At 46.1% G+C, this 9,488-nt stretch overlaps 1 pseudogene; it reads right to left on the bottom strand.

Annotated features, from left to right (window-relative positions):
- Positions 1 to 493: 493 nt before the first annotated feature.
- Positions 494 to 602, bottom strand: LOC112856751 (U2 spliceosomal RNA; annotated as a pseudogene).
- Between the last annotated feature and the right edge of the window lie 8,886 nt (positions 603 to 9,488).

The raw sequence follows: 9,488 nt of genomic DNA, 5'->3' as shown, positions 1-9,488 counted from the left end.
TGTTCTCTGTATTTAAGAGTCTTTTGTGGTTTGTCTCTCTCCCTGTTTTTATATTATTTTGCTTCCCTTCCTTTATGTTTTGTATCTTAAATTCCACATACGAGTCAAGTCGTATATTTGTCTTTCTCTGACTTATCTCACTTAGCATAATACCCTCTAGTTCCATCCACGTTGTTGCGATGGGGCATGGGGCATATTTCATTCTTTTTGATTGCTGAGTAATACTCCATTGTATATATATACCACATCTTCTTTATCCATTCTTCAGTCGATGGACATTTGGGCTCTTTCCACACTTTGGCTATTGTCGATAGTGCTGCTATAAACATGGGGGTGCATGTGCCCCTTTGAAATAGCACACCTGTATCCTTTGGATAAATACCTAGTAGTGCAATTGCTGGGTCATAGGGTAGTTCTATTTTTAGTTTTTTGAGGAACCTCCATCCTGGTTTCCAGAGTGGCTGCACCAGCTTGCATTCCTACGAGCGGCACGAAAGGGTTCCTCTTTCTCCGCATCCTCGCCAACATCTGTTGTTGCCTGAGGTGTTAAGTTATAAGAACAGATACTACACTTGATCTTAGCCGAAAGACCGAGAGGTGATGAATTGTACATTTTAAATGGGTATTGAGTAATTTTAGGTAATGTGAATTTTACCTTAATGAAAAAAAAAAATCAAGTGTCCATCAAGGGACAGGAAAAGGATGCCCTCTACTGGGAAGGCTTAAAGGACAATGCCGGAGAAAAATAAAATTTCAGCAAGGCTTACCCCATACATTCTGCATATAACACATATTACTAAGTGGGGCTTTGTGCATCACACATAAACCATACTCTCTGGGAGGTTTCAAGAATTTTCAGGAGCATGTTTTGACGCTCTTGGAATTTCATTTAATGTGTTGACTTCATTAGCTCCACACACTCTGAGCAGCACTGAAGCATTAGACAGGTGAGGGCAAGACAGGAAGCAAGACCCAAGATGTCTCCCTGGCTGAGTCTCCTTAGTAGGAAAGTTCTAGACCGGGTCGAAGGTCTACAGCCTTCTGCTGCTGCAGACCCCGGGCCACTTTGGACCCAGGAACACCCATCAATTCCTGGTGTTCTTGAGGTCCAGCTCGTTGTCGTGTTCTGAGTCCCCCTTTCTGTGAATTCTGACATAAGTCTCCCAGTTCCCGAAATGGATTCTGCACTTCACAACCAAAGAGGTGGACGACGTAGAGTCTCTGAAGCTTGCTCGCTCAGAAAAAGGTTCGGGGGCTCCCGGGTGGCTCAGTCGGTTAAGCGGCTGGCTTTGGCTCAGGTCATGATCTCACGGCTCGTGAGTTCGAGCCCCGCATCGAGTTCTGTGCTGACAAGCTCAGAGGCTGGAGTCTGTTTCAGATTCTGTGTCTCCCTCTCTCTCTGCCCCTCCTGCTCACGCTCTGTCTCTCTCAAAAATAAATAAACACTCGGGGCGCCTGGGTGGCGCAGTCGGTTAAGCGTCCGACTTCAGCCAGGTCACGATCTCACGGTCCGTGAGTTCGAGCCCCGCGTCGGGCTCTGGGCTTATGGCTCAGGGCCTGGAGCCTGCTTCCGATTCTGTGTCTCCCTCTCTCTCTGCCCCTCCCCCGTTCATGCTCTGTCTCTCTGTCTCAAAAATAAATAAAAACGTTAAAAAAAAAATTAAAAAAAAAAATAAATAAACACTAAAAACAGAAAAGAAAAGAAAAAGGCTCCGACCCCAGAGGAAAAGTAATCGCAGCTGGCAGGCATCCGGGACATCTGCACTGGCTGTTGTGTGCCCAGGGCACGGTGGGCAAATTATTGAAAAACCTGGCAGGGTGCTGCTAAGTTTTAAGCTTATAAATGTGCATTAAAATAAGAAATGATTAATTCAGAGAAGTAGGGAAGGAATGAGAATCCAAACCATGCTCTTAATTCAAGTAAGCAGATCACGTGACCTTTCCAAGCCTCTGTCGTCTTTGTCATATGAGGATCCTTTTGATTTCACTAGGTGGTTGTGAGAATAAAATGTTATGGATTCGTATCAAAATGCTTTGAAAAGTACAAGATGTGATACAAAATGCAAAGATTTTACCCGAGTTGATTGGCAAAGGAGCTTGCTCAGAGATACACTTAGCGTGAGACCTAGGGCTTTCCGTACTTAGGGATGAGGTGGGCCAGTGGGCAAACCCGCAGCCAGGTTTTACTGTCTCACGCGGGGTTGGCAGGTCTGTTTGGACTGCGCAGAGATCCCCTGTTCCGAATTTGTCATTTATTAGAAAGAGGAAACTGGCTGAAAGGCGTAAGCCCAAATGAGAAAAACGAATCACCAAGTCATTATAACTTCCTTTGTTTTTCAGGATTAATAGATCCTAGGTCATAAAAATAATACATTGATTTTAGAGTTTAAAATTTGGGTATTAATTAGCACAAGGAACAAACTCTGAGTGTTTCTTCTTTGTTTGCTTAGCTGGGAAGACGAAGATTTGTGTTTACGTTGGCTTATCTGGAATTAACATTTTGATCTCTATGCTCTACTCTCTACCACCCACGATGACATTCAATTCAACTCAGTAGATATTTACTGAGCTTCTGTTTTGCTCCCAAGCTGGGAATACTGTGGTGAACAAACAAGACAGGTATCCTCACCCTTGGGCGGCACATAGGCTTTTGGAGATCAGCCCCAGCCTTAGCCCTGGGGTTTGAAGGAAACGGCAGGTTGTGTGTGTGTGGGGGGTGCACGGGGGGCCCGAAACCCGCAGACGTCACACCCAACCCGCCTCAGATGCATTCTGGGAGGGATTTCCATGAAATTACCACCAGCAGACGTGGGCACCCAGGTTTGAAACCATTCTTTTTTGAATTCCTGTAAAGCCCTCCGGTCCTTTAAGGATATCCTGAATCAAGAGTCTGATATTTAAACTGATAGCCACTCATCACATTTGAAGGGCAGGCATCTGAAATTAGAATGCCCAAAGATCAGGAAAGCAAAAGATGATATTTGGTGTGTTTTCACAGGGCAGAGTGTTTTAAGATACTACACTCATCTGCATGGTGGCTGAAGGATTTTTTTTTTTTTTTTTTTTTTTTTTAGACAAGCACAAAAAACCCAAACCAATTTTCAGCCTGAGTACTTCCTGTGATTTTGCTTCATATACTGAACAGATGGGTTCCAAGTTGGGTTTTCCTGAATCTATGCATCAATGGCCTTGCCCAGCTCAGAAATACAATCAGCAGGACTCATCCAAAAATGGAAGAACCCTGATTTTTTATTTATTTTTTTGTATTTATTTTTAATGTTTATTTGTTTTTGAGAGAGAGAGAGAGAGACAGAGAGAGAGGGAGAGAGAGACAGACCCTGAGCAGAGGAGGGGCAGAGAGAGGGAGACACAGAATCCGAAGCAGGCTCCAGGCTCCAAGCTGTCAGCACAGAGACTGAATCGGGGCTCAAACCCATGAACTGCGAGATCATGACCTGAGCCGAAGTCGGACGTTTATCCGACTGAACCACCCAGGCACCCCAGAACCCTGATTTTTTAAAAAAGTATTTTATCTTTTTTAAAGGTTTATTTTAATTTTTGAGAGAGAGAGAGCACATGAGGGCACAGGTGGGAGAGGAGCAGTGAGAGAAGGGGACAGAGGATCCAAAGCGGGCTCTGTGCTGACAGCAGAGAACCCAGTGCGGGGCTCGAACTCGGCTCAGACTCACAAACCGTGAGATCGTGACCTCAGCCGAAGTCGGACGCCTAACCGACTGAGCCACCCAGGCACCCCAAGAGCTGATTTCTAAAGAATTTGGGGCGCCTGGTTGGCTCAGTCAGTTAAGCGTCCGACTTCGGCTCAGGTTATGATCTCATGGTTGATGACTTTGAGCCCCACGTTGGGCTCTGTGCTGACAGAGCCTGGAGCCTGCTTCCGATTCTGTGTCTCCCTTTCTCTCTCTGCCCCTTTCCCTGCTTGTGCTCTGTCTCTCTCTCTCTCAAAAATAAACATTAAAAAAACAAAAAAGGAATTTATTCCTCCAAGGATCACAAAATACTTGCCCTAAGCTGCCTCCAGGGGCTTCCAGTCCTGCCCTGGGAAGACCAAAGACTGGCTAACCCCACAGATTCTCATCAGGTGTTTGTTTCTGAAACAGGTCTGGGAAGCACAGGTTGGAAAGAGGCTGAGGATTTGATTTTGCCATTTAGTGAAGGAAAAGAGGGATCTCCTTTTTTTTTAGGGAACTCTGTCCCTGTTAAACACTAAGTGCCCACTTCACTCTCCTTCCAGCCCCTGTCACCCGCCATTCTTCTTTCTGTCTCTACGAATTTGAAGCCTCTAGGGACCATGTACAAATAGCATACAATATTTATTCTTTTGTGATGGGCTTACTTCACTTAGCGTAGTGTCCTCAAGGTTCATCCATGTTGTAGCCTATGACAAGATTCCCTTCCATTTTTTTTTTTAATTTTTTTTTTAATTAATTAATTAATTTAAAAAAATTTTTTTTTTCAACGTTTATTTATTTTTGGGACAGAGAGAGACAGAGCATGAACGGGGGAGGGGCAGAGAGAGAGGGAGACACAGAATCAGAAACAGGCTCCAGGCTCCGAGCCATCAGCCCAGAGCCCGACGCGGGGCTCGAACTCACGGACCGCGAGATCGTGACCTGGCCGAAGTCGGACGCTCAACCGACTGCGCCACCCAGGCGCCCCAAGATTCCCTTCCATTTTAAGGCTGCGTAGTATTCCATTGTCTGTATATGTCACGTTTTGTTTATCCATTCACCTGTCAATGACATTTGGGTTGTTTCCACTTTTTTGCACATGCTGCTGTGAATGCTTGTATACAATGTCTGAGTCCCCACTTTTATTTCTTTTGGGCATATACCCGGAAGGGGAATCGCTGGATCATATGGTAATTCTATATTTAACTGTTTTGAAGAACCACCATATTGTTTTCCACACTGGCTGGGCCATTTTTCTCACCGATAGGGCAGAAGGGTTCCGTTTTCTCTACACCCTTGTCAACACTTGTTAATTTCTGTTTTTTGATAATAGGCCCCCTAATGGGCGTGATGTGGTATCTCATTATGGTTTTGATTTGCATTTTCCTAATGATTAATGATATTGAGCATCTTTTCATGTATTTATTGGCCACCTGATGCCTTCTTTGGAGAAATATCTGTTTAAGTCCTTTGCCCTTTTTAAAATTGGGTTTTTTTGGGGGGGCGCCTGAGTGGTAGTCAGTTGAGCATGTGACTTTGGCTCAGGTCATGATCTCAACGTTCGTGAGTTCAAGCCCCGCATGGGGCTCTGTGCTGACAGCCCGGAGCCTGGAGCCTGCTTCAGATCCTGTGTCTCCCTCTCTCTCTGCCCCGCCCCCCGCTCATGCTCTGTCTGTCTCCCTCAAAAATAAACTTAAAAAAAAAATTAACAAAAATAAGCTTGGGCTGTTGGCTTCTGTTTCCGAGTTGATACCTCTTATATATGGAAAAAATGGGTCACAGAGTCAGAATCAGTATTTAGGGTCCTACTATTACAACAGGGCTTTGTCTCATTTCCTTTCTTACTGAGGTCCAGAAGCAAGGACACTCATTTTTTGCTATTTGGGGTGTAGCCTTAAGGGGCCAACCCCCCAATAATAGCCGTGCCTTATTCGCTGCATCTTATGGAGTGATCGGAGCCTAGCTTCTTAACCCTAGTATATGGACTGAATTGTGTCTCCCTTCCCCAGCTCCATAGGATGAGGCCCTAACTTCCAGTGTGACTGTGTTTGGAGATAGGGCCTTTATGGAGGTAATCAAGGGAAAGGAAGGTGATATGGGTGGGCCCTAATTCAGTAGGACTGATGTCCTCAATAATAGGAAGAAACCCCAGAGCTCTGGTTTTCTCTCGGTGCACACACAGAGGAAAGGCTACATAAAGACACAGCAAGAAGGTGGCTGCCAGGAAGCAAGAACTCACCAGAAACCAACCCCGCCAGTACCTTGATCTTGGACTTTCAGCCTCTAGGACTGTGACTTAACAAATTTCTGCTATTTAAGCCACCCAGTCTGTGGTAGCCTGGCATTATGGCAGCCTGATCTGACGAGTCCACTTGGATTCAGAAAGTAAGCAGATGGAGAAGAACCCAGAGAGAAGAGCCAGGGTGGGTACAGGTGGGTCCCACGATAGCTCGGGTCACGTTAGAATTTTTCTGGACTCTTCTAGGCTTCAACATGATGTCTAAGTAATCTCTTCCCGGAAGAACACAGTTTCCTGATGCTGAAAATAGAAGGCTTACCAAAGCCTACTGAAATATAACCAAAGGCTTCCTGGATATCCATTGGCTGTCACCTAAAAGTGTGCTGATGATTTCAAAGTCCCAGACATGTACATATTAGACTTTCCTCAAGGTACATATGGTTTTACCCCCAGTGTTGAACTTCTCTTCTTTTCTTCTCTGTGATCCCTGGTTTGGAAGGTTTTTCTCAGCTACTTCTGATATCCATGTCAACCTTTCCCTCCCTGTCCACCAGATTAACTGCTAGATCCCTCTCCAGGCCTCTTATTTCTGTGAGATCTAGTTATACTTCAGACGGTCTTGGCTGTAAGGCAAACAGGATCTAGTGAACAAGGGCCAATGGGAAGAGGAGGAAGCTAAGAGAAGTTGTGGATGGCCATTGGTGGGGTGGGGCGCAGGCTAGTCGTCAGGCTTAAGAACGGGCTTTGGGCCGGGGGCTGGAAGGCCAAATGGGAAGCTGAGGCAGAACCCCGATCAAATGGTAGGAACGGGCTCGACACCATAGAATTTGCCCAATATGCCCAACATAGAAGGTGTGTGCAGACTTAAGCTTCTGAGTCACTGACATCCTCCTTTCTGCCCCTCACCCTTTGCTCTGTTTTCTCAGATTCTAGCCCCCTCTTCCTGTCCTCACCTAGCCCCCGCCCACCCCATCCAGTCTCTCTCTGAATTATCCATCCAGACTGGATAATTATTCATGCTACATAATCTTTCCTTGCTCTTTCTTGGCTTTGTCTGCTCATAGAACACTCTCAGAGTAATGTCACAGTCCAAGAATGTCTCTCAAGGTGGACAGGATCCCAACATGAGTTAGAGGCTGGCTGAGACACCTATATCAGCTTCCCGTTGGGAACTCTGGCACATAGCCCAGAGGCTCCGAAGGTTTTAGCTGTTGAGTTGGGAACTCACAACACGGGCTGGGAGGCCTAAGAAAGTGGTGAGGTTGGAATGTATACTCAGGGATTCTCCATCTAGCCCTCCCTATACGATAGTACTTCTCAGGCTCTAACATACATCTCAATCTTCTCAACGTGCAGGTGCTGATGTAGGAGGTCTTTAGTAGACTCTAATGTGTGGCCTTGAATTCTGTATTTCTAACGAGCTCCCAGGTGATGTGGATGCTGTTCTTAGTTCCTGCCCTTTGAGAATCAAGGTCCTAGAGCATCATGTTAAGGGAGGGACACCTGTGCTGGAGTTTCAGGTCGCATGGAAGGAAGGCTGGAATATTTTTGAGTGTCATGGGCTTCTAGTCATAGCTGGTGGCCACCACCCCCTCCTCCCCTGCTCCTCATCAGCTTTCGATCTGTAGCACAGAGGTTCCCAAGCTTGTGCACGCATTAGAATCACCTGGAAAGCTTGAAACACTGCTAGCTGGGTTCCATTCTCAGACTTTCTGATTCACTAGGTCTGGGGTGGGGCCCGAGAATTTGCATTTCTAAAAAGTTTCCGGGTGATGCGGATGCTGCAGGTCTGGGGAGCAGACTTTGAACCCACGGCTGCAGAGTAACTGAGCCAGGGATACCAGAAGGGCCCTACCACAGAGCGTCAGCCGGCCTTGGGTTTCAATCTGATTCTGCCCCCTGCAGTGTAATGGTGGTCAAGTCACTCCTATTCCCTGAAATCCAGGTTTCCCATCCACAAAACGGCGACAATGCATCTCACTGTGCAGCGTCGCCGAGCAGATGAAAGAGAATGTTTGCAAGTACCTTCACACATGTTTGTCCTAAAGAAAGATTTCCCTTCCGCCATCGAGAGCCTGCTTGCTGCGGTCACACCAGTTAAAACATTTTCAGTCAATGGGTCGGCTATTTCAGTTGCTCGACTTACCGTTTTCATGGAACCGAGGAAATGAACCCAATGATTAGAGCATTTTTCCCTCCAGTATATTCAGGAAAGTAAGCTCTAGAAGATCTGCATCTGAAACACCCAGGGCAGGGCTAAATAAACTTTAATGTGCCTAAAAAGCGCTTGCGGGGTGGGGGTGGGGGTGGGGGTGGGGGTGGGGGGGTTGTTCAAATACAGATTTTTATACAGAAGATCTGGGAAGGGACTTGAGAATTTGCGTTTCTAACAAGCTCCCAGGTGATGCTGATGTTGCTGGGCTCAGGCCCACACTTGGAGTAGCAAGGATGCTCAAACAATTGAACATGCATTTTCGTTGATCCGGCCCAGACTTACCCTGCAATTTCCTCAGGTGATCCTTGGGCAAACTGAAGCGTGAAAGCTTTAGTCTCTCTTTTGCCTTTTAAATTTTAGCCGTAGCCCAAACAGTGGAAGGTGTCAACATCACATCGCAGTCCCTGCCCCATTTCATGGAGACATAAAGTCAAGTATAGCTGTGTGCCAGTTCCTTCTAACTGGAAGGAGGCGGGGCAAATCATTTCCTGTTGCGTTCATTCTTTTGAACTCAAAATCTGCTCATCTGTAATCCGGGAAAAATAATACTGTCCTTACAACAGATCACTGGGAGTCTGGGTGACCCACTGGGTCCAAAAGCACTTTGGAAATCATAGAGATTTACAAATGCGAAGGCCTCTCTTAAAATATTGAAAAGTTTTAGAGAAAAACTTCCTGTATCAACTTCAAAAAAACTGGTTTTATTTTTTTAAGTTTTTAAAAATTTTTTATTAATTTTGAGCGACAGAGAGAGAGAGAGAGAGAGAGCGGAGAAGAGAGAGGGAGACAGAAACCCAAGCAGGCTTTGCGCTGTCAGCACAGAGCCCAATATGAGGCTCAGTCTCACGAACCCTGATATCACGACCTGAGCCAAAATCAGGAGTCGGATGCTAAACCAACTGAGCCACCCAGGTGCCCCTAAAAAACTGATTTTACATGGGCCTTGGCCATAGGCACGCTGGGAGGACCGAACCATGCACCGAACCCTGAAACTGTAAAGCATTTTGATGTTGGTCCTAATTTAATCTAACCATTAATTTACAAAACCTTTAGGGGCGCCTGGGTAGCTCAGTCGGCTAAATGTCCAACAGCTCAGGTCACAATCTCACGATATAAAAGGGGAAGATAGAACAAAATAGGCAGAGAGGGAAAGGTTAGGACTTGAGATCCCTGAGTGGGGGAAAAACATATTTTGAAACAATGCTGGGAGCGGCCGACCACAGTAAACCCCCTTAGGCATAAGGTTCCTCTTAAGAATGTCACGGACCCCACCTACTCACATCAGTTGTGTTGCAAAATGTGTGCTTAAGTTCCAAACTCTCCCTCCCCTCAGGTTCCCCTTAGG

Source organism: Puma concolor, chromosome B3 (genome assembly GCF_028749965.1).
Source record: "Puma concolor isolate L17-30 chromosome B3, mPumCon1.1.hap2, whole genome shotgun sequence".
NCBI lineage: Eukaryota > Metazoa > Chordata > Mammalia > Carnivora > Felidae > Puma > Puma concolor.
The sequence above is the reverse complement of the archived record's forward strand: the minus strand, read 5'-3'. Positions and strand labels throughout refer to the sequence as shown.